This window comes from Monodelphis domestica, chromosome 2 (genome assembly GCF_027887165.1).
Source record: "Monodelphis domestica isolate mMonDom1 chromosome 2, mMonDom1.pri, whole genome shotgun sequence".
Taxonomy (NCBI): domain Eukaryota; kingdom Metazoa; phylum Chordata; class Mammalia; order Didelphimorphia; family Didelphidae; genus Monodelphis; species Monodelphis domestica.
This window is the reverse complement of record NC_077228.1, coordinates 542,805,631-542,830,256: the sequence shown is the minus strand read 5'-3', so window position 1 is coordinate 542,830,256 and position 24,626 is coordinate 542,805,631. Positions and strand designations below refer to the sequence as shown.

The 24,626-nt window shown below is 53.5% G+C and overlaps 1 protein-coding gene across 13 annotated transcripts in view; it reads left to right on the top strand.

The window, feature by feature from the left end:
* PCBP3 (poly(rC) binding protein 3) overlaps positions 1-24,626 on the top strand; it is a 240,162-nt gene that overhangs the window by 113,238 nt on the left and 102,298 nt on the right. For all 13 annotated transcript variants that reach the window (XM_056814568.1, XM_056814564.1, XM_056814574.1 and 10 more), the window contains exon 2: positions 15,372-15,478. The gene's annotated coding sequence lies outside the window, so the exon portion shown is untranslated. The remainder of the gene's footprint in view (positions 1-15,371; positions 15,479-24,626) is intronic.

Here is a 24,626-nt window from a genome sequence, read left to right as displayed (position 1 = left end):
GCCCTAGCCATGCTTTGTTTTATTACCCAGCCACCTTGTCTTGTCACCTGCCTTGGTCTCTCACCCTTATATTTCCCACCCCTCACTCTGCTCCCCCGTTCTGGAAACCTAATCAAATCACTTCTGCTGCTGCTGCTGCTGCCAGAAAGGTTGTGTCTGTCTGTTCTTGGTACTTTTCTTCTCTTTTTCTTTTTCAAAACATGACTTCAGTCTCTGGGCACAGAGTATGAGGTTTGCTGACCGCATCCAAGATCTCATCTCAAGATCTTTCCATCTTGCTTTGTGCCCTTCCTTGATTATCAGGGCAGATTCGAGTACATTGAGAAGCTGCCCTTTTCTAGTTGTTGGCCAGCCTCCAGCCTCTTCTTCACATGGATTGGCTGTTGTAGAGAGGAATGTTGATCAGGTGCACATTGGACCAGATGGCTAGGGAGGGGGCCCTTCACATGTGGGATGCGTGAGCCTCTGGTTTTTCACTTCACCTCCTGTAGATTGGCCATTGCCGCCACAGAGACACTTTGAGGTATCACAACAAGGTAGTCTGCCTTGAAGTCTCACAGGCCTGGGCTCTAAACCCACCTCTGACACATAACAGGCACACGGCCAGAAGCAAACCATTTCGCCATTGTCATTCAGTTCTAAGAGGTCTGGCTTTGGAATCAGAGACCAATGGTGTGTGTGACCTTGGTTAAGTCACTTAAACTCAACTTGCTCACTGTAAAATGGGAAGATTGGACTGTTTGGCCTAGGAGGTCTTTTTTCAGCCTTATCTATATTGGAATATCTGTATTCTTGAGCCTACTTCCTCATCTGTAAAACGGAGACCTTAGTGCCTCTAGTGGCCGAATTCTTGACCTGAGTGCTGAGGGGTTTTCTTTGAAATTTCCCCCCTTATAACTGTATTTCAGGGCAGTAGATTTATCTGGTAATTCCATGTGCTTTATGTTATGAATTTAAAAATGTCATTCGGAGAAAGGATCCAGAGGCTTCATAAGACTGTGCGCGCACACACACAGACACACACACACACACACACACACACGCCCCTTGGTTGTACAGAGATGCAAATGAGATAATGTCTACAGGGCAATTGCAAACGCTAAAAGGAGATGAAAATGCTCCCTCCTGATATGCCTCCATGCACTCAGGCTGCACCTCCAGAAAAGACTGTTCCCGCCAGGTTGATTTTCAATGTCTCTTGTTTCCTGAATACCTGGGCAGCCGCTGAGGAATGACCTCATCCTCTGGTCCCCCTCCAGGCCAAGCACAGTCTGTCTTTGTGCTGCCTTTTTCAACCTCCGGAGACAGAGAGATTGCTCAGTCTCTAAGGGCTTGTTTCTTCCAGAGGAGAACCAAGGCTGCTAGGAGGGGCTTAGTGGATGATTTCAGCACTGTGGTCAGCGCCAGGCCTCTTCTGCTGCTGGTCTGGGTCTCTCTGCTCTGGTTTCAGCACTGTGGTCAGCGCCAGGCTTCTTCTGCTGGTCTGGTCTGGGTCTCTCTGCTCTGGTTTCAGCACTGTGGTCAGCGCCAGGCTTCTTCTTCTGCTGCTGGTCTGGGTCTCTCTGCTCTGGCTAACCAGATCTGGTTTCAGCACTGTGGTCAGCGCCAGGCTTCTTCTGCTGGTCTGGTCTGGGTCTCTCTGCTCTGGTTTCAGCACTGTGGTCAGCGCCAGGCCTCTTCTGCTGGTCTGGGCTGGGTCTCTCTGCTCTGGCTAACCAGATCTGCTCAGCTGCCTTCTTCTCAGGTCTCCATCTGGAATCCCAAATGCATGGAGCTCCTCGTTGATTCTTCGCTCCTTCTGCCATCCACCCTGATGGAGAGCAGCTGCACCTTCAATTCACTTAAAGGGAATTAGCCTGAAGGGTAGCTCAGGCTGGAGGGAAGGGAAGGGAAGGGAAGAAGATGCGGCCATTAGGCTGAGGCGGCTCTTGGAGCAGACTCACATGGGACTGGGGAAATCGATCCAGCCTGGCAGGCATCTCAAGAGCAAATGGACAGGGAACATTAGCGCTTCTCCTCCCCACCCCTTCCTGCCTTGCTCGAGCTCCAAGGAAGGTGGCGTCTCTGCTTTATATTTAGCTTCTTTCTGGCCCAAGCCCTCAACAAACAGCAACAGCGGACTCTGTTGGGACTCTTCCACCACCACCCTCTCCACTCACCCTCCATTCTCTTCTTCTGTTTCATGTGTGTTAACAGGAGATGCCCATTCAGGGGAAGATGTTAGGTGTTAGTGGGCGGTGGAAGCCCAGAAATGAATGGCTCGCTTTTGTAGATCCCCGGATCTTTGTGCTCAGAAACAACTCCACTCTGTGCCTCCACTGCCCTGGCGACAAGGGTCAGCAGGGCCTGAATGGCTGCATCTGGGTGGCTCCCTCAAAATAGCCTTGGGCTGCTTCCTTTGTCCAGGCACGTCCAGTGACCCCTTTCTGGGAAGCAGGACTCACATTGGGACACGGATGCTCCCGAGCTCACTCTGCCATCCCCTGCTATTCCTTCTCCTCTCAGGGCAAACGTCCAACTCCCCCCCCCCCCGCCATTCTCCCGCCCCCACCATACCCCAGGACTTTTCAGAGAGTTATCAGGGCCTGCTTAGACCACGTGGAAGGCTGGGACAACGGCCACTTGATCTGCAAGGTGACCCTGAGGCAGATCCAGTGTCGGAGGTTTGCGAGAGCTGGGACAGCTGTCTCGGGAAGGAGCGAAGCCGGAGCCGTTGAGGAAATCAATAGGTCTTTCGGGGAGGAGGAGGGAAGAAGTCCCATGTAGCAGGGTGGCATCGGTATTAGACAACAGCACGGAAATGGGGAGCAAGAAGTATGGGGAGGGGGGGAAGCCGGAAGGAAACTGGCCGAAGATCAGCCCTCCTTTGTAGTCTCTGTGGTTTTGTGACCTTGGAGAAGCCGCTCCCTTCTCTGGGCCCAGCTTTCTCTTTTGTCCATCATTCCAGTAGACTGGAAAGGAGGAAGAGGGATGTGGGTTTGTGAAGTGCCTACTGTGCACCATTCCGTAGAAACAGCCCGGGGTGGTTTTCACATCCAGTAAGCACGCACACACGTGAGGGCTCGGCCCGTTTCCCTTAACAGGCTTCATTCCACAGGCAGGAGGGCTCTCCGTTGCCAGGTTGGTGTCCCCCCCCGAAGCCCTCCCCCCACCCCCACCCCACCGGCTTCCAAGAGAAGAGCCGTGTCTGAGAGCTGGCCACAGTCTGAAGGGTGCCGCCAGCATCATCGATTCAGCCGCAGTTGGAAAGGCCCTCAGAGGTGCCTGCTTTGCTTCACTCTGGCAGAGCTCTCCGGTCCTTTTCTGGGAAGCACGACTGATCAGGCTGTGCCCCGCCTAGCCCAGGGGACCCTGCCAGGCCCAATGTTCCCTCCCACGCTCTCGGGTGCCCTGGCGAGAGTAAGTGAAAAGGACAGGCCTTCACTGAGACGAGCACCAGGGGGCCACCCCAGCGTGAGCTTGGCCCCGCAGGGATCGCCGAGGATGGTGGCCGCTCTGGCTCGGCAATCCGGGCCTGGCTAATCCCCGCCTCGATTGGGCCGCTAGACTAGGGCCCTTAGCCAGAAGGGTGAGTTGGGGGGCAATGCCACTTCTGCTCTGGGAGTGGGAAGCCCGATGAATGGGCAGGACTGCAGGGGACGTCAGCTCAGGAGCCGGTGAAGGCAGGGATTGGATGTGTAGGCTGGGGGGGCCCTGAATGACGCCAGAAGGCTTGGGGCATGGGGGGGGGCGAATTTACTACAGTTTCCCCTAGGTGCGAAGGTGAACTCAAACTGGAAATCATCGCAAGCAGTCGTCATCCTTTTCCTTTGAAATAGCCATTCTCGCCCTACCATCCGTTTCCTTTGCCCCATTGAATGCTGCCGCTTGGGCCTTCGGGGTGTCCTCAGACACCCTTCTTGAGACTAGACAGCCTAGTTTGAAATGAGCTCGTTGCCTCAGTCCAGTCTTTTGTTATTTCTCAGATTCAGTCATAGCGATCATTTGCTGGAGAGCACTGGGTCTGGGGTCAAAGAAGACACGTGTTCAAATCCCGCCTCAGCGACTGACTAGCCCCGTCTGCCTCGGTGTCTCATCTTTAAATTCAGGGATAATAATAGCACCTACTTCCCAGGGTTGCGGTGAAGAGCAAATGAGATAATATTGTGAAGCGCTTGGTACAGTATCTGGCACAGAGGGGGGCTAATCCATGCTTATTCCCTTCCTCCAGATACAGCCCAAGTGATTAGTCTAATCCTTCTGCAAGCAGGAAATTTCAAGTAGGGCTAATCAGCCTTGTCTAGGGTCCTGCTTACCGTAGACTCGGTATGTCTTAAATACTCTTTACTGTATATCTGCTGCCTGGCTTGTCTCCAGTCAAGGATCCCCAGATAATGATCCCAAGTTGCTGAGCACTACTTAGCACTCGGGTCCTTCCTGTAAAGGCCGTGGCTGGGGAAACATGAGTAAAGCAGGCTGCCAGGAATCATCGTCTGCAGAAAAGGAGCTCTGACTCACCGACGCCTTAGAAGCTCTGTGCCCATTCCGTCCCAAACTCCAGAGGCGGGGAGGGAGGGCTGACAGCAGACAGACCAACTGACCGACTGACAGACAGACCGACAGACTGACAGACTGACAGACCGACAGACAGACTGACAGACAGACCGACAGACTGACAGACAGACCGACAGACTGACAGACTGACAGACCGACAGACAGACTGACAGACAGACCGACAGACTGACAGACAGACCAACAGACCAACTGACAGACAGACAGACAGACCGACTGACAGACAGACAGACAGACCGACTGACAGACCGACCGACAGACTGACAGACAGACAGACAGACCAACTGACAGACAGACAGACAGACCAACTGACAGACAGACCGACAGACTGACAGACCGACAGACCGACAGACCAACTGACAGACAGACTGACCGACAGACAGACAGACAGACCAACAGACAGACAGACCGACTGACAGACAGACCGACCGACAGACCGACAGACCGACTGACAGACAGACCGACAGACTGACCGACCGACCGACAGACTGACAGACCGACCGACAGACTGACAGACAGACAGACAGACCAACTGACAGACAGACTGACTGACTGACAGACAGACCGACAGACCAGCTGACCGACCGACCGACAGACTGACAGACAGACAGACAGACAGACCAACTGACAGACAGACCGACAGACAGACAGACAGACTGACCGACAGACCAACCGACAGACAGAAATGCCAGAAGCTTTGTCTTTGTGGCTCCAGATGTTCGGACCATTTATTGGAAGATGATCAAGGGAGAAAAGATGGTGTCCAACCACTGGGGGTGGGAGTGAGTCAGGGAAGGGTTTGTGAGGGAGGCCACATTGGAGCTACGGCCTCAGGAAAGAGAATGGGGGGGCTGGCACACTCCAGCTGTAGGCAGGGCTTGAACAAAGACACAAGAGAAATGTAAGACGCACAATGAGGCAGAAGATCCTGGAGCCTGGGGTGGGGGCGGGAGTCTCCCAATGCTGATAGCACTTGACAGCATTTGGCTCATTTTTATTCGGTGTGTGCTGAGACAGAGACCTGTTCCATTGGGTTGGATGTCTCGGAAGTAACTTGGGCATTGTGGCACGGAGGGGAAAGTCCAGTCGGTGCTCAGTGCTGGTGGTCTCAAGTGCTCCATTAGAGAAGAGGACTTCAAGAGGCCACGAATCTCCTCCCTGGGAAGTCTTCAAGCTGTCTGGAAGGGCATTTGTTGTACGTTATCACGATTCCTTTCCAGATGGGCTAGACTGGAAAATGCCCAACGTTTCTGAGCTACAAAATAATGTTCAGCCCCTTCCCCCGTGATACCAGGTTTCCCCATTAGCATCTTTTGGCTCAGAAAACCACATGAAGACAATTAAAAACAACAGCTCTGGATCTGATACTACTTTTAGGTGACTTTGTGTTTGGATCCGATACAGTTCCATCGCCGAGAGCCATCTAAAAGTCAGTGAAAACTGTATGTGTGCCGTGCTAGTCATTCCGGATGGATGTAGGACTCCTTGGATTGCCTCTGGGGAGAGGGGGAGCAGTCTGTGCATTGACAACTGGCCCGGAGTGCTATTGCTTTCATCTGGGGCGTCTTAAAGTTAGTGAGTGTTTCTTGGTATTGCTCGTTTGGTGCTTCTCTTGGTTAGCTGACCATGTGATCGTGGCCACCTACAGTCTATACAGCAGGGAAATGGGACTGCCTGACCCCCAAGTCTAGAGAATGGAGTGAGGGTTGCTTGAGCTAGTCTGCTAGAGAAATAGTGAAGAAAATAGAGGAACAAGGGCTGCAGATTGATGGGGAGGCCAGAAAGTCTCCTGGAGTCTTCTGGGAAAGGAAGGGACTGACAGGAAACGTTCCTGTTGATCTTCTTATCTTCCTATGAGAGCAAAAGGGAGAGGAGAGCCACGGCAAGAGTAGACTTATGTAGCAACTTAGTGCCCTGTCACGTGAGAGAATGACCAGAAGCCGAGGCTTTGCGAGGCCCTTGGGGGCTCTCCTAGAAAAGGACTGATGGGACCTTCCACAGGCAGCACCGAGCTATCCCAGACTGATCAGTCCACTTCCAAGAGTCCTTCCCTTTCCATTAAACGGCAGCCACCACCCCACGGGGGAAAGTTCATTCATGCATTCAGACAATCAGATCATTATCCCAGCCCTAATCATTTCGTGATGTGCACAGCTAGTGAGAAACATGGGCACGGACGGGGAGACTCTCTCTTGCAGTTGGTTAACAGGCTTGTTTTTTAGGCTGGTGTTATGGCCTGACCCTGAAATGCTGGCTGGCTCATCTTAATGCAAAGAAATCGAACGGGGAGAAACGCCGAGCCTTCCATTTGGCTTTCAGAAATCAATCCTGAGAGCATAAGAGAGGGAAGAAATAGCAAGCTTGTCTGAAAAGGGCCCTGGGGGTTAGTGGACTGTGAGCGATGAGTCAATAGTGGGATCAATCCACCAGCCCCGTGCATTAAGAATCGGCCTGGGCCGGGCAGGTGCTGGCTGTGGGATGGGCCGCCCTGAATGCTGGCCCTTGTAAGAGGTAAATTTAAGTATTATTTTTATAAAGTTCATCATCTGACAAAATAGAACCATGTTACTAGCGGGCACCAAAATGCCCGCTCCACCAAAGCTGCCAACAGGAAGGAAAAGAGGGCTAGACACGGAACTCCACCAATCTATATCCTGTCTATGTCAGCATGTAATGGCAGGAAGGGAGTGGGGTTTGGGAATTGTAGTTTTTACTTGGGATTGTCGTTTTTAGGGTAACAGACTCTAATGGCACCATCCCCCCTGAGATCCTTTGGAAGACTAGTCTCCCCAATGGATCTTGTAAACATCATCAACTCATAAATTACACTAATTTGTGGATAAAAGGTCAAGAGAGCAAAGCAATGATTGTGAGTCTCATCGACAAAAAGCCAATTGGGGGCAGCCCCTTGGGCATAAGAGTATCGTACAAGATAGATGTGTTACAGCCCCCCACAGTTCAATTTCACTGCAGCCCAGAGTTCACCCTGGATCTTTCGGGGCAGTGTGAGGTTTCTGCAGGCATCTCCATGGCGCCTTCTCTGAGCCATTCCCTTCTGGATTCTGGGAGGGAGCAAGTTCCTTTGTTCCCGTAAAACTAGAATTCTACGGCACCAAGCACGTACAAAGAAGGAAGCCAGCAGGCCGAGGGGCTGCAGGAGGGGCGTCATCATCCGGGGGGGGGGGTCTGGCACCTCGAGTTATGCTCCGCCCCGACTGCCCTAGCCTAGAAAGGGCGCTGCCAAGTCAGAGGCTGCCTGGAGGAGGCTGCCAGGGTGCCGAAGGGCCTTGAGCTCCTCCCATAGCAGCACGGGTTGAGGCGGTCAGCCTTGGCCAGGAAAGACCATGTTGGAGGGCGACTGGGACCCACTGCTGCCTTCGGACATTGGGCGGCCTCTCGTGCAGAAGAGGGAGCCCAGGGGCAGGTCTGAGAACCAGGGTCGGGACGTGCCCTGAGGCAGGCTGAGACTCAAAGCGGGGAAAAGCCTCTCAAAAGGGAGAGCCGTCCCGGTGCGGAAGGGACCGTGGAGACGCGGGAGCTTCCCCTTCCAGGAGGCCGTCAGGCAGAGGCTGGACACTGGCGGGGAGCGATTTCCTGTTGAGGCAGAGGCCCAAAGGCCCTCCAGCATCCCCAGATGTGGGAGTCCTGGGAGGCTTCAGGGTGGGGGCTATCCGGAAAGCGGAGGAGGCCGCGGGAGGCTGCGAGTGAATCACGCCCGGGGCCGCGTCTCGCCCGAGTGTTGCTGGCGTGAAGCCGAGAACGCCCAACCTGCTAGCGAGCTCCAAAAAGCAGGGCCTTGTGGCCTGCTCGTCGGGGAGCCGAAGTCCTCGATGCCCAGGATTGCCCGCGGCCCGGGGGAGCACCCAGGGGGCGGGGGGCCACAGGAGGGGCTCCAGCGGGCACTGCCTGGCTGAGCACTGGATGGGCGCCGCCGCGGCGCTTTCCCAGCGGCTGGGATGGCCACGGTACAGCTGGGGGTCCTGCTGCCCCGACTGGCTCTGCCGTCTTCTCCGGAGGAGCCTCCTGAGGACAAACCGCAGCTCCCCGCCTGCGAGTGCCACAGGCAGGCCCGTTTCTGCAGCGCTCTCCGGAGGCCACGGCTTACGGCAAAACCAGCCCCACCTGTGTACACGCGAGCTTGACTCGCGTCTTCCGGAGTAGACGGAGCTGCGCGCTTGTGGCTCTCAGGGGTGCTCACAGAGTCAGACACTCACCGAGGCTCAGACTGATGAGGAACTTCCAGGGCCCGACGGAGCCAGATCTGACCAGGCCTCCTCAGCCTCCCCCTGGAGACCTCAGAGACAGAAGTCGGCGAGTGCAGGGAGAGGAGATCTCTGGGCCAGAAGCAGAGCAGCTACGTCCACACCCCGCCTCTGCCGCGTGCTCCCCGCGTGGCCTTGGGCAAGTCCCTTCCCTTGGCTGGTCTCCATCCACACCCCGCGTGGCCGTGGGCAAGTCCCTTCCCTTGGCTGGTCTCCATCCACACCCCGCGTGGCCGTGGGCAAGTCCCTTCCCTTGGCTGGTCTCCATCCACACCCCGCGTGGCCGTGGGCAAGTCCCTTCCCTTGGCTGGTCTCCATCCACACCCCGCGTGGCCGTGGGCAAGTCCCTTCCCTTGGCTGGTCTCCATCCACACCCCGCGTGGCCGTGGGCAAGTCCCTTCCCTTGGCTGGTCTCCCTGCTCCGGGAGGGCTCTTCCAGACTGATCTGCGATCCTGACGGGGAGCCCCTTCCCAGGGCTTTGCTGCTGCGGGACAACCCTCACCCTCAAGAGGTCTCTGGTGACGTCCGCTTAAACGGGCCGGGGACTTCTTGAGGCCGGGCCAGCTCGGTGCCAGCTGTAGGAGCTCGGCTGGCAGGAAGGGCCGTGGGACGGGGGTCCTCCCGGACGCCGACGCCAGGTGGGAAGCTCGTGCGCCCCTGGGCAAGTCCCCGGCCCTCTCCGGGCCTCGGTTTCCTCCGCCAGCTCTGGAAGTGGGCACGACCCCTCCAGGGAGGAGGATGCCGGGCTCCAGGAGGGCCCGTGCGCTTGCCGGTCCGGCTGCTCCTTGTCCACTGAGCCACCCATCTGCTGTGGCCCGAGCTGGCCCAGAGAGGCCCCGTGGGTGCCGGGTCGGGCCCGGGTCTGGAGCGGCTCTTTGGCGGGCGTTTGGCTGAATGGGGCGCTTCGGCAGCTTTGGTCGGGACCAGCCCGGCGCTGAGACGGTCACAGCGATCAGAGGCGCCCGAGCCCAGTGATGGCACCCGAGCAAAGGGCCCGAACAGGAAAGATCCGCAGCCGCCAGATCGGGGCTTCTCTCGCGCTCACGTCCAGCGGCAGAGACAGCAGAGCTCACGGGATTCGGGGGGCGGGTGGACTCCGCTGGTCTGCGCCATCCCGTCTGACTTGGGGGAGCGTCCATCCGCTATGTGGGGGCGCGGGGGCCGGCTGGGGCATCCTGGCCTCCGCGAGACGGGGACCTCTCTCTGGGCGAGCGGGCTTGCGGGTCAGCAGAGCCCCCCACCCGGTGCGTGGCGGAGTGGAGCATCTTCTCCACGGAGCCCCCAGCAGCCGGGCATTCCAAGAGGGCCCTGCGGGTAGGCTCCGCACCACCAGGCCGGACCGTTTTCACATGCTTTCTTGACAACTCTATGAGGTCAAGGGGCAGCTGGGGGCTCCGTGGAGGGAGAGCCAGGCCTGGAGACGGGAGGTCCTGGGTTCCAGTCTGGCCTCAGACACTTCCCAGCTGGGTGACCCTGGACAAGTCACTTAACTAACCCCATTGTCTAGTCCTCGGCACTCGCATGATGTCCAGTTCTGTCGGAACTAGAATCCAGCCCCAGGCAGTGTGGTAAAGGGAACAAACACTGAGTGGGCAGTGGCGAGTCCCTGTGGGGCCCTGGGCAGGATGTAGGGAGCCCCACGTGGTCAGGCCACGGGTCTGGGGGAGGACCAGGAGGGGGGCTGTGGCCGAGACTGTCGGGAGAGGCCGGCCGGTTCCCTTCAGAAGGCTGCCTCTGGACGTCCATCCCCTTCCTGGGCTCCAGTGCGTGGGGCTCTGCTGCCCTCTAGTGTTCGTGGGCTCCACCAGTAGCAAGTCCCGACGGCATCTTGGGAAGGCCCAGCATGCATCTTGGGGGAGAGCCGGCTCCCCTCCATGCGCTTGGGGGTGCCGCGCAGGGAGCCGCAGACGCTTGTTCTTCCCACTCTTGGAAGGGCGTCCCAGAAGGCCAGGCTCGACGGTCGCTGCCATCCCTGACCGTCGGATGAGCACGAGACAGAAACGTGTTCAGGCGCAGGACTCTCTCCTCGAGCCGCCTCGCTCCCTTCACGACAATCTCGGGGCAGCTCATTCCGCCGGAGGAAAGTTTTGTCCTGACTCACATGAAAGCGGCGCCTTCGCCCTTCTGCCCGTCCGCCTCCTCTTCTTGCTTCCCGAGGAGGTCAGGGAGAGGAGCCCATGGGCCGGGGCCAAGCCCCCACGAGAACGCCCCGCCCAGGCCCGTGGCCCGAGAGGGGAGCGAGCAGGGCTGGAGCAGCGCTCTGTGGCGGTGTCTTCCGGCGGGCCCAGATCTGATTCCTGGAGATCCAGGCGGAGTGTGAGGAAAGGCAGCGAGGCGCAGGGGTTAGAGCCCCGGCCATCCGCTCTTTCCTCGGGGCTGTTTGCACCAGCCGTCGCCCGCCTTGACTTGGACATCTCGGAGACATTTTCAATTCACGTCTACACCGAGCTCATCTCCCCAAGCCTTGCCTCTTCCTTTCTTCCCCATTGCTGCCCTGTGCCTGGCCATCTGTCGACTCCTCCCTCCCGCTTGCCTCTGTGCGTCTGCGGCCGTGTGGTGTGTCTTCATCCAGGGATCTCTTGGAGGGGTCTTCCTGGCTGTGGTCTGCCCTCCATCCAGACACTAATGGGCTTTTCCCACTGGCATGAGCCTGGTCCCTGAGCTCTCACCTCCAGGACCAGCCTACAGCCCTGCAGAGGCTGGGCCCTCCCTTCCCAGCTCTCCCCTCCCCTGGCTGCACACCTTCTGTCTCCCACACCCACCCCTCCATCTCCATTTCCCAGGTGCCCTGGAACAGCCCCCTCGGTGGGCAGCTTCAGTCTGGGCGGGAGGTGGGACTGTCAGCCCCATGCAGGGACGGTGAGAATTGTGACCAACAGACCTTGCCACCACGTCTGCCGAACCTGCATTTCCTCATCTGACTGTTAGGAGGGTCCCGTGGCATTCTGTCCTCCTACCCTCATAGGGACAAGAAACAGCCTCGTAGTTTCTGTCCTCAGATCTGCCCGTGTCAGGCTGTTTTCCTGTAACAGGCAGGAACACTGCGGCCTGGAGCTTTTCCTGGCATGCAGTCTATAATCAGAGCCAGACTGCCTTCAAAGCATGCCCTCTCTGCAGCAGACAGTCACTTCCGTGCAGCCCCTGCGCTGCCATCCTGAGAATATTGGAGCTAGCTGGCTCGCCAAAGGATTCCATTTTGAATTTCATGGGCTATGCACAATTCCCAAGGTCTTTTCTCCTCCTTTAGCCAAGTGGAGCCATGTGAGGAGGGGGCAGAGCGTGGCGATTCCATCCTAGATGAAGGAGGCGGCGGGTGACTTTTCCTCCTCCAATGTGAGATGGGTGGCCGGCCTTTGGCAGGGCCCGGCTCATCTCACCTCCATAGGCTGCCTCGATCACCACCCCGAGCAAGTTCTGGCTGGGCTTCCCGACTGCTGTGTCCTGCAGCACTGGGGAATGCAGAAATAGAGCCCCAGTGGGACGGCCATAGCTAGGGGAGGGAGGACTGGGAAATTAAGGAATACCAGGGAATGGGGGAGTAGAAGGCTGAATCCCCCCAAGCCACGGAGCATTTGCAACAGTCAATGGCTCGGCCTTTCTGCGCATAGAAATAATTGGCCTGATTTTGCTCCGAGATTCAGGGGAGACGTTGGAAATCCCAGCAAAATACCAAGAATTATTGTTCTGTAAAATTCAGAGGGCTGCTGAGCTCGATAGTCAATCAACGTGTGGGGAATTTGAAATCTTTTTAGACACTCCGCGCCATTTCCTTTCTTTTGCCTCCTCTACCCAAAAGGCAAAGCAAAACCCAAACGGAACAAATAATCTGACCAACTGGACCAAAACTAGCGTCTCCATTTCTCAGAGATCAGGGGAGACTTGGAAGAAGATGGGGGAGGGAGAAGGCGAAGCTCTGCCTGTGGGATGGGCTCCAACAACCCTCCAAGTTAATTAGGATCCAAGAAGGAGCTCCCAGTGACTCTCCCTTAATGATTCTGATCAGATTTGTGCCCTTGCAAGTCAAACTCAATTTCCTCTGACAGTCCCCAGCCCTGTGAGCCCAGCCAGGGACCTGGTGGTAACGCTGCACCCTTTTGGACAATTAGTTTAGGCTGGCTTGTCATCCATCTTCAGAGAAAAGCGCCTGCCCTCCCCATTGGGAAATTGGAGCACGGCTTCCGGAGGGCCCCCTCGGGCCCCCAAACGTGGGGGCTGAGAACAGAATGCAGCTCGCTCCAGCCCTGGGCGTTGGGAGCACAGACTGGACAGCCTTTACATTTTGTACCTGCAGAGGCTTCCAGGCCCCGCCATGCTTGCTTCCAGGTCCAGTGGTGGGACCCAGAGTGTGCTCGCTGAGGATCGGGAAGTTCTGGCTTGGCTTTGGCCCACCTCCTAGAGGAAGCTCTTCCTTCATTCTCCCCAGGCTCCCCCTCCAGTGACCTTGGGCTTCACTATGCAGCTGACGGGCTTTGCACTCCAAAGCCTTCCCTCCGCCTTCCAGGCCTTTCCAGCCTCTTTCTCCATCACTTCCCTCCTCGTAGCTGTCCACGTAGATTTCTTGTGGCTCCTCCAGTGTGGCACCGCTTCCGTCTCCTCTCTCCCTGCCTTTGTGCTGGCTGGTCCTGATGCCTGGGGGGCCTCCTAATTCCCGACTGCCTCGCAGAATCTCTCCTTCCGAGTCCCTTCCCCAGCCGGACGTGTTTGGGGGTTCCTGCCAGCGCACCAACCCTTCTAGCGTCCCTCCTCCCACCCCGTCGCCTCTATTCTGTGTGTTTCCTCGTGGGCTGTCGGCTCCCCGGCTGGAATGGAAGAGCCTCGAGAGCGGGGGCTGTTGAGCTTCGGCTTTCCTTCAGCTCCGTGCCTGCTTCGGAGTTGGCCCCTGCATGGTTCATCCATCGTTGTAAGCCCAGCAGGGAGAAGCGTCCTTGGACGCAGCAACGAGCAGCCGGGAACTCTGCGATGGGCTTTCACTGAACTTGAGCCACTTCTCAGTCCACCAAAGCCCGGTCACGACAGAGGCTTTCCCTGCTCCTCTCCTGCTCCGTCAATGGCCCGGCAGCCTGGGACCAGGGAGGGCTCTGCTGGTCCCCGTTGTCTTTGCACAAGGCCCAGGGGAGAAGAAGATGCATCGAGGGGCCGCAGCACCCCGAAATGGAGCCATCCCACATGGCGCCACTCAGGCCGACAGACGGTCCGAGGCTGCCCTTCCTTTGCTCTCACGGTCGGGGCTCAGGAACACGGCTTTGGGTGCAGAGGAACAGCCATGCTGTGGGATGACCGAGCGCAATCGACGTGGCCGTTATCGGCAGTCCGATGATCCGGGATGCTTCTGAGGGACTTGGGGCAGAGGACGAACGCGGGGAGTCGGACGACCCTCGAAAGCCGATGAGTTTCCTTTGGTCATTTGGGGTTGGGCTCTGGTTTTGCAAGATTACTCATGTGCAAAGTGAACCACACGGAAATGCGTTTTGCCTGATAGTCCGTGTACAACCCTGTTGAGTCACCTGCCAGCACCCGGAGGGGGAAGGAAGGGAGGGAGGGAGACACGTCCAGTCCTATCCCTTAGGACGATGCCTGTGGAAACCGGTTATGACGTGTGGTTGGTAATATGTCGATATATAAGCAAACAAAAGCGAAAATCCGTGTCTTTTAGCGTGATGTAAGAAGCCACAGTGGCCACTGATGGAGTGGAGAAGGGGCGCCTCCCAGGCCCGGGAGGCAGAGAAGGCCCAGAGCCAAGCGCTAGACACAAGCAGGAGGCCAGACCCATTGGATCAAAGAGGAAATCCCCTGCTGCCAAGTGGGCCAGACAGGAAGCAGAACTAGGGACGGATGTAGGGCAACGATACCACGAATAAACACAGTGGGCTTGAGTTCTCTGTCAGCGGGGTCTGACTCCCCACGGCCCTACCTGGGTTTTCATGGCAAAGATACGAGAGTGCTTCGCCATTTCCTTCTCTATCTCATTTCACAGGCTAGCCCTGAGGGGTCAGTGACTTGCCCAGAGTCACACAGCCAGTAAATGTCTGAGGCCAGACTGAACTCAGGAAGGAGAACCGCTGGGATTCCTGGAGTTCATGATCCTTTAGGGAGACTCCATTTCCCTGCAGGTGGAGAACTATGTCCTTGCCAGCGTGAAGAGAACCCCCCCAAATGTAGAGGCCAGCGCCCAGCTCTCTCCGTGTCTAAAGCTCCCTTTGAAGTTTGTGGCTGTTTGGCATAAGCTGAGGGAGGGGAAGAGGGCCTGACAGCAGCGCAGAGTTTCCGGTGACTGGGTCAGCGCGGTGGGAAGCAGAGAGACAGACGGCAAAGCTCGGCGCCCGCATCTAATGGTTGCAACCTGTGTGACTCGGGAAATGTGTGGCCTCAGTTTCCTTTCTTGGGAAGTGAGGGAGTTGGGTTTGATGTCCTTGGTGGTAGCTCCTCGGCCTGCATCATCCCGAGTTTTACTGGTGGGTCCTGGGAATGCGATGCTCAGTGCACATGCCCGTAGCTACTTACCGGTGACCTGGAGGCAGAGGGGCTTCACACCTTCACTTCTCATCCTTTTCTTTCAGTTTTCCTGAAAACTTGGCTCGTGAAATTTGGCCCCGTCCTCTGGATGTCTAGATCAGGCCCTCTGGAGGTGGCTGTTTGACTGGGACCAAAGAGGATGCCATTTCAGGTAGAGTGGATGGTTTTCTTGGTTCCGAGTTTACGTGTGTCTCTCTGTTATTTTCCCTGGGTCTGTCTGAGGGCATCATCAGGGCCTGGTTTTGTTCTCTTTTTTGTCAATAAGTTTTATTCACTGATTTTGTCTATCCATTATTTTATTGTATTTTTCATATAAATTTGACAAATCATGATGAAAAAACAAGTCATTTCTGACAGCAAATAAGTCAAAGCTTATAAAAAAACAACCCTCAAAAGAAGCCTTGTGATGGCAGAATCTGATTTTAGATGTGATTTTTAAGCTGATTTAGAATGGAATGTTGGGAGAGATCCGCTAAGCTGCAGCCTCTTTTCGGCCCTCTTGGCTTTGCTATTGCCCACCTCACCCCCAGGTAAAAGAAGCTAAGGACCACATGCAACATTGCCCGAGGGCACTAATACCCGAAACTACAAATCAAAGATCATGTGAGGCTTCCCCTCCCACCCTTCCCCCAGCAAGTTGGATAAGTCAACCAAAGATGGAAACAGTCTGTAACAGAGAGTTTGAGAAAGTTGGCCGCACTACTACATGGTTAGTGAATCTGTGGATTCGTCCAACCAGTCTGGAAAGCAATCTGGAGTTATGCAAATAAAGTGACAAAAGTGTTCATACATGCTCTGTGACCCAGATATCCCATCACCACTAATGTAAACCAAGAAAATCAGTGCCAAAAAGACAAAGGACTTCTAGCAGCACTTTTTAAAAAGCAGAACAAAATGGAAGTAAAGATTTCCTCTGGTTGGGGCACCTGACCCTGATGGACTCTTACTGTGTCCTAAGAAATGACGAATGTGATGCGTAGACATATTTCCTTTTCTATTTGCCATGTATCCATTTGGAGCTTTGATGGTGTAGGATGATGCTCTACCCTTAATTTCCACCATATTGCTAGCTAGTGTTTCCAGCAGTTTTTGTCGAATAGGGAGAGACTCCTTACTCCAGTAACTGGTTTCTCTCTTGAATCTCTATGACTCATTTCTGGCAGCTGGTGGTGTTGTGGACAGAGCATTGGGTCAGAGATCCATAAAACCCAAGTTCAAATATGACTTCCAGCACTGACTAGCTGACTATACTTGTAGCCCTGGACAAATCACTTTACCTTTATCTGCCAGAATGTCCTCAACTATAAAATGGAGATAATAAAAAGCACCTACCTGACAGGGTCATTGTGAGGATCAAATGAGACAGTATGTGTAAAAGTGTTTAACAAAGGGCCTGCCACAAAGATGAAGACGCTTATTCTCCTCGTGGTACCGTGATTTTTTAGATACTATGAAACACTTGGGAAAATCGCTCGATAACCGCTCCCATGAATGACCTTGCTGCTGCAGACTCTTCCACCAGAACTCTTACCCTCACTTTCCAGTGGTGCGGGTGATGTCTTCCCCTCTGCCCACACACTAACATAAAATGGCCCTGGGGATGCTTAGATGACTCTTAGAGGATTTAAAAATCTTTTTATGGTTAGCTAACACAGTGCTTTACATGTAGGAGACTTAATGCCTGTTTACTGGATTTGACTGAATTGGACTGGACTTGAATTGGCCTGTAATGTATTCATTTTTACAAGTTTGGCATGTTTAGAAAAGATTTAAGTCATTTAAGGATAAAGCTGTAGATGTTCCGGCTGCAATAATGACGAAGGAAAGAAAATGGAATAGTCAGTTGTGACCATCCCCATTGCTGGAATCTGGAGGCGGGGTGTGTGGCAAAGCCAAGAGAGCAGAGAAGAGGCAGCAGCCCAGCCTGAGCTCTCTCAATAGTCCCCTCTTAATATATTTGAAATAATACTTCAGATCTAATTCTATAGTGGCAAAGCCAACAAAAGATCAAGGTGAGATTTTTTTCCAGCCCAAGACAACTTAGGAGGTCAGTAGGAGAAGTCTGGACTCAGATAGGAGAGCAGCCCAGAAGGGCTTCTCCCACAAGGGAGAAGGGAATTTCAAGTCAAAAGAGAGCACTAGAGCTTGTGCCTGCAGGGGAACAAGGTCCCTTCCTAGGTAAAGACCGTAGCACAGGCCAGTAGAACAGTGACGTACCTCTCTTTGGATCCACCTTGGAAGTATCAAAAACTTACAAATGCCTTGAACTAGCTTTGAAAGCAATGCCAAAAAAGTTGAAGTTTGAGACAGTGCTATCTCTACCCTGGAAACATAGCTCAACATTAACATAAAGTTAAAATTCAGGAAATAGTTGGAGAAAATGATAACAAAGAAGAACCTGACCATAAAAAGCTACTATGGCGCAGGGAAGATCAAGACGCAAACTCAGAAGCTTCAAAGTCATTTACATTATTTTGTTACACAAGCTAAGATTGTGTAGGCATGATCACAACTTTGGCCTTTAGAAATGAAAACAAATGAAAGATCTGTATTCTTTCTTCTCATCTTCCCCTGCCTCACCAGGAAGTTAATATATAAGATATTCAGAGACCATCTAGGTGTCTTTGTTCACTTTAAGCCACTGGACTCAAATAGACTTTATTCACAGGGAATGCAAGAACTAACAGATGTGATTGCTGAGATTGTGGAAAACCAACAGAGGTACCCTAGGACTAAAGAAAGGCATTTAATGGAAGGATTTTTAAAAATAGCATGATCACTTAACTTGCATGATCATGTGAATGATAAATTAGTGAAATCCTGACAAAATACTCAAAGATATTATTGGAAAAGTTGGTGAGTGAATGTCTAGAAAAGAAATCAGTGATCACAAAATATTCTTTTTTTAAATTTTAACTTATTTTTAAATTTTAAATTTAAATTTAACTTAATTTAAATTTATTTGCTTTCATTCTAATGACTTGGTTAAAGTTTATTAGTTATGTTAGTCCCTTCAAATAGTTTTTATTTTTATTTTCTTTTTTAGGATTTTTGGTTTCAAATTAATTTATTTCCCTTATTTTTCAGTATTCTTTCTTTTGCACTATTTTGGGTTTGATTCTTGCTTTTTGAAATTCATATTTAATTTATTGATACTCTTTGTTTTTTTTTATTCCATTAATGTATATTTTTAGAGGTATACATTTTCCCATGAGGACTTCTTTAGTTGTATGCCAGAAATTTTGAGTTGCTTTCTCATCATTGTCATTGTCTTTCATATAAGTATCAACTCTTATATGATTTGTTCTTTAATCTACTCATTATTTAGGATCTTATTGTCTCCTTTTAGATATGTTTTGATTTTTATTCTCCCCAAATTGATGCATATTTTATTGAATAGTGTGCTATGTAAAGGAGATATTTAGTATTTTTACCTTTTTACATTTATTTGAAATTCTCCACACCCTTCATGGTCTTCATGGTCAATTTTTGTAAAAATTCAATGTAGTGCTTTTTAAAAGTGTGCATATTATTTTATTATCCCATTGAGAAGACATCATACTTCTTTTAGCTCTAAATTCTTTATTTTTTTCAGTTCTCTGCACTTTTTAATTTTTCTGTTAGACATGTCTAATTCTGAAAGATTGGCATTAAGGCCTCCTGCTAGTATGTTACTATTTATATCTTTTTGCAACTCAGTTGTTTTCATTTATGAATTGAGATGATAATGCCACTTGGAGAATGTACGTTTAATCTTTATATTGTATTTTCTTCTATGATTGATTTAAACATAATGCCGTTTCCTTGTTTATATTGTGAAGTTTTATTTTTGCTTTTTCTATAGCATAATTGCATCTCTTGCTTTTTAAACAACTCACCTAATACACATAGTAAATTCTGTTCCATTTTCTGTATGTTTTTGCTTTTAAAATGTTTCTTTTAAGCAATCGATTGTGGGGTTTTGTATCTCATCCAATCTGTCACTCTTTTTATTGGATTGTTTTATCCATTCTCATTTAAAGTTAAAAGAACTAGTTTTCCTCCATCATATCTCTAATATTTCCTGGAATCCCAACCCCTTCCTCTTTTAAGTCACTATAATAAGTTTTATTTCATCTGCTTTGATGCAATCATTGCCTCCATTTCCCCACTCGATCTCTCCTTCCTGTTTGTTGACTCTTTTCCTAATTTTGAAGTTTTACTAAACACTGATTCCTCTCCCCCGCCCTAACCCCATTGTTAAATGGTTAGTTCCCCAAATCCATTCTCTTCTCTTTCCCCGGATCCTTTTCCCAATTATTTCTGTGACTTTCTTGAAAAAGTCTTGTTTGGTCCTCAATTCTCGTTTCCTTGGCCTATTCTGTGCCAATGTTACTTGATTTGTGATCCGTGTACTTTTTAATTCCTTCTTTTATCCCTTTCGGTTCCTTGTGGAATTAAGGCTTCTGAAGCACTTAGTTTGAGTTCCCTCTTTTGACCAATTTCTGTTACTGCATTTTCCTATCTTGCTCCATCCATCATCTCATCTTTTGTTGACTCTTACTCTTATAATGGCCAATTCATGCGGGAAGTGATGGGTAGGTGTGCGTTAGCCTGTGGTTGAAACAAAGTCGTGCATCAGATTGTAGTTGGATTCTGTCCCCTGGCCTCACCTTTTGGTCTTTCTCCTTACTTGCCATGGGGCTTATGGCTGCTGCCTGCCATCGGGATCTCCAGAGGCAGGATGTTAGCCACGGAAGCCGACCACTGTTCTAGAGAACATGGCCTCCTGGCGCGTTGTGGTTGAGTACAAATGCTTAGTCCCTCTCCCCATCCCCCAATGAGACCTGTAGAGCTGGATGCTCCTGCCTCCATGTGAGTATGCAGCAATGAGCCTCCCGCTCCTCCCCTCTCCAGGGTGAATCCTCCTCCATCCTCCTTTGGTCACCGTTAGTCCTCGCTCCCGTTTCCTCTGGCCCAGGTTCGTGCTTTGAGATTTCCTTCATCACTCCACTATTAGGATTGCCATTAAGGAGTAGCACACACACAGTTCTTTCCGTCCCTCCCTTTCCTTTCCTTTCCTTAGTTCTCCAGAAGACATTTATTCGATAGTTAGCCCTGGATGCTTGAGGCCTGCTGCTCTGCTGTTACCTCTCTTCCTTCTTGCCATTCCCTCCTCCTTTATCCCCCTGGAGACTTTAAGCAATCTGTGGGGTCCCCATAGTAGGTCCGGCTTTCTCTCTTCAAATTGGCCTTTCCCCGGTGTTGTGTGGATTTGTTCATTCGTGCTCGTATCTCTGTGGCATTTACAAGGCCAATAAGCGTATTTGTGTCCCCCCGAAAATCCTTCAAATGGCTCTTGTCTACTGTTTCCATTTGGTAGTTGGGTTTGGGGACTAGAGTACCCTGACACGTTTCCAGTGGACACACACTTTGAAGGGCTTTCTCCAGCTGCTTAAAGTAGGTGTCGATTGTGATTGGATGATTAAATGTGGTCATGATGGATCCTGGAATTGGGGGCATCGATTTTTTCCTTTGTTTATCTTGGTTGTGTTCCTGGAGGCGATTTGTAGACTGCTTCAAATATTGCCTAGTTAACTGTTCTCAGAAGTTCCAAGTGGTTTTCTTGAGGCCCAGTGGATGTGAATTCAAATCCTGCCTCAGACACTAACTAGCTGTGTGACCCTAGTGTTCTCTGCGCCCAAGACCCCAGACCACTTGGCAGCACAGCCCAGGTTGGGTGGTGCAGAGGAGGGCTGACCCAGAGCCCTGGAAAGCCCTCAGTGATCCCAGCCTTCCCCCAGCTGCAGCTGAGATACTGGAAGGGGTGGAGGGAGACCCTCCGTCAGGTACAGGTGGGGCAAGATGCCTCCCGAGCTCCCTTCCCACTCCACATTGAGTGAATGAATGTTCACAAAGGCAGCAGCGTCTCCAAAGTCAGAGGATCTGGGTTCAAGTCCTGCCTCTGACACTCAGTGTGGGACCCTGGGCAGGGCCCAGAACCTCGCTGGGCCTCTGTTTTCTCCTCTGTGGAATGAGAGCACATATCGAGGAACTTCTGGCTCTAAATCTGAGATCCCAAGTTCCCAACTAGCAGCACCGCCACAGCCAGCATCCCAGAGGCAGCTGGCGGAGGCCCAGTGGAGAGAGCAGAGAGCCGGAAGCACAGGAAGTGCCGAATTCGAACGTGGCCTCTGACGTTTTCTACCTGCTTACCAGGTCACCGAGCCTCTGCCTGCCTCTCGTCCTCAGCCATCCAACGAGGGCACTAAAAGCCCTCATTTCCCAGGGACTGTGGAGGCTAAAACGAAGCCTTTGCCAGCAGGGTGTCCACAGAGCCGGACACGCAGTAGGCGCTTCGGATGTTTTTAGAAAATGCAAACTCTAGAAGATGTCGATTCTCCTCCCCGCTCTCTGCCGCTCTCTCCCCTCGGAGGTCGCCCGTCGTCCTCCCACCTTCTGGCGCCCCAGTCGGGGCCTGGGCTTGTGTTGCCACAAGGACACACGAGGCTCCCTCCCAGGAGAGCCGCGCTCCCTTGTGCTGGAGGGCAGCCTCTCCAGCATCATTTGTCTCCTTGCCAGGGAGGCTCTTCCCGGGCATGCTGGGAGACAAGAACCTCCTGGTGGATCCTGGGCGATTAGCGCCACCGTGAGGAGAGCCTGGGAGGCGTCTGGCCGTCGCCGGAGACCCCCCACTCCCACCCAGAAGGACTCTCGGCCAGCCGAGTCTCCCTGCTCTCCTTTGCTCTGGGTTCTCTCTGGCCCTGGGCACGTGCTCGCAGGACCACAAGGATTGATGCTGGAAGAGACCTCACCAGGCCCTAAGCTGGGCGCCTTCAGAAAATAGGGCCAGAGAGTTCACGGGACTCGCTCAAGGTCCCTCAGTGAAGGACAGAAGCAGAATTTGAACCTGGATCCCATGACTGTGTCCAGATCCATCGGACCCTCCTCTCTCAGCTTCTGTATTTGCCCAGGAGAGTGGAGCGGCCATTCCCCCGGGTTCTTACAGCACCTGGCACAGTGCTGGCTCTTGGTAAGTCTTTAAGGGATGCTTTTGGTTAGTCAATCGACGTTTACAAAGTCCTTACTATGCCCCGGGCGCTCTGCCCAGCGCTGCCAAGAAAAGCAAACCTCTCTGTCCTGCAGGGGGAAACGAGGAGGTCCGCACAAGGCCCAGCCGGAGCAGGGGCCGAGGGTCCCCCCAGAGCGCAGGCACTGGACAACTTGGATCTGAGTCTTGGAGGAAGCCAGGAAGACCAGACGCCATTCTGGGGGCAACGCCGTGGACGTGGGCGACTTTCCCCACTGGGTTCGGACACGTCGTGGTTGGCGAGGAAATGAAAGGGGAGTTTGGGAGCGCACGGAAGGCCAGCAGGCGCCGCCGAGAAAGGCGAGAGAGCCAAACTGCCCCAGTGCGCAGGCGCCACTGCGAAAAGGAAGGGGCCGGCCCTCGCCTACTCGCACCCCAGCAGCCACACGACCTTCCCCTCACGTGATTGGTGGGGAGAGGCGCGCCCTTCCCGCCCCTGCTTTGAGGAGGAGGCCACGTGGGCTTCTGGCCAGTGTTCGGGGGTTCTCCAGACACGGGGTGATGCCTGTATAAGGGGCCCCGTGTAGCCGGGCTCCATGAGATCATCAAGTCCGTGAAGGGGAGGAATCCTCAAGAAGAGCGGAAGGGAAGACGAGGAGCCTCTCTCTGCTCCTGGGGAGGGCTCAGCGGCTGGGGAGGGGCAGGCTCGGGAGGCAGGGAGGCTGGCTGCAAGGCTCTTTTAGTGGTCTGGGTGAGGCGATGGTGGCAAGGATGGGGCGGCCGCCGAGGGCTCCCCCAGGAGAGATGCCACACAGGGAGAAACAACACACACCGGCTATGTGGGGGGAGGCTGAGTCATAGTCGAGGAAGATATCAGGGTTAGGAGGCTGGGCAGGCGGAGGCGGTGAGACCTTTGACAATAATACCAGAGCGAGGAAGGAAGGAGCACGTGAGGGGAAGAGGAGGACGTCTGTTGGACATCCGGTGTGAGATGTCTGAGGCCCAATCAGGAACGTGGCGGGGCAGCTGGGGCTAGTTACGTGCGCAGACGACAGCTGAACCAAGAGATCTGACGACGTCCCCAAGCAAGGCCGCGTGGTGAGAGGAGAGAGCCAGGCAGTGACTGTGACATAGCCGAAGACCTGGGAAGGGCAACCGGGGAGCAATGGCCGGGCTGAAAAGAGAACCAGGAACTCGGCGAGAGAGGAGAGCGCACCAGGAGGCAGTTATCCGGGGCCCTCTGAAAGAGAAGCCACGGAGAGACGCCTGGCGATGGGGACGTAGGGGCCAGCCTTGGAGAGGCACTTGCTGCTGAATAAGGCCAGATGGCGAAGGGCATCGACGCAAGTGGGAAAAGGACAAGCAGAGACCCTGAGTGTAGATGGCTTCCATTGGCCGAGAAGTGGAGAAATGTAGGATGGAAGAGACAGGCGGAGACGTAGGAGACCGGACGTTGTGGGGTCAGGCAAGGTTTTCTCTGGTGCTTCTTGTTGTCGTTTTATAGCACGAGGCAGGTGTGCTTGTAAGCTTCAGGGAAGCAGCCCCTGGCCCAAGAGGGAATGGAGATCAGGGGGGAGTGGGGGCGGCAGTGTGGATAGCCTGGAGAAGGCAGGAGGCCTCAAGGTGGAATAGAAGGAAGAGAGTGGGGGATGTAGGAGAGGCTCAAGAGAGCCGCTATCTGAGTGAGGAGGAGTGGAGAAAGTGGAGTTCTCTGGGCATGGTCCCATCCTTTCTCTGGCTGGTAAGAGTCTCAGCAAAGCAACGGTTTAAATGGGAGATTCTGGGCTTTCGGTGACCCTTCCCCTTTCAGACTCCCCCCCCTGATTTCAGGGCAGTGTTAAGCCCTACTCCTTCCCCAAGCTGTTGGGACTTAGCAGCACCCAGATTATTCTGACTCCTTGTAGGAAAAGCACCTCGCGAGCCCTCCAGCACCGTCCGAATGCTTTTGTTGTTGTCATTGACCCAAAGATGCCACGCTCTGAGGATGGCTCTTTTTGTGACAAAGTCCTTTGGGCTGATGGGCGCGTGGCGGGGGTTCCTCCTGTGTGTCCCTCGCCTGGCGTCTGCTGGTGCCGATGCGTCGGTGGGCCTGGCCTTCGCCGAGTTCTTCCCTTCCGGGGCTTTCTGCCGGGTGAGTGATGGGGCAGAAGCCCCTGGATCCAGAGATGGCCGCCCTCTTCTGCTGGCTCAACGTGACTCTGGGTTCGGGATCAAAGCTCCCGCCTCTGCCTTCTGGTTTTTGTTAGGAATCTTACTTTTGTCAAGCCCGCGCCACATTTGGCGGCCACTC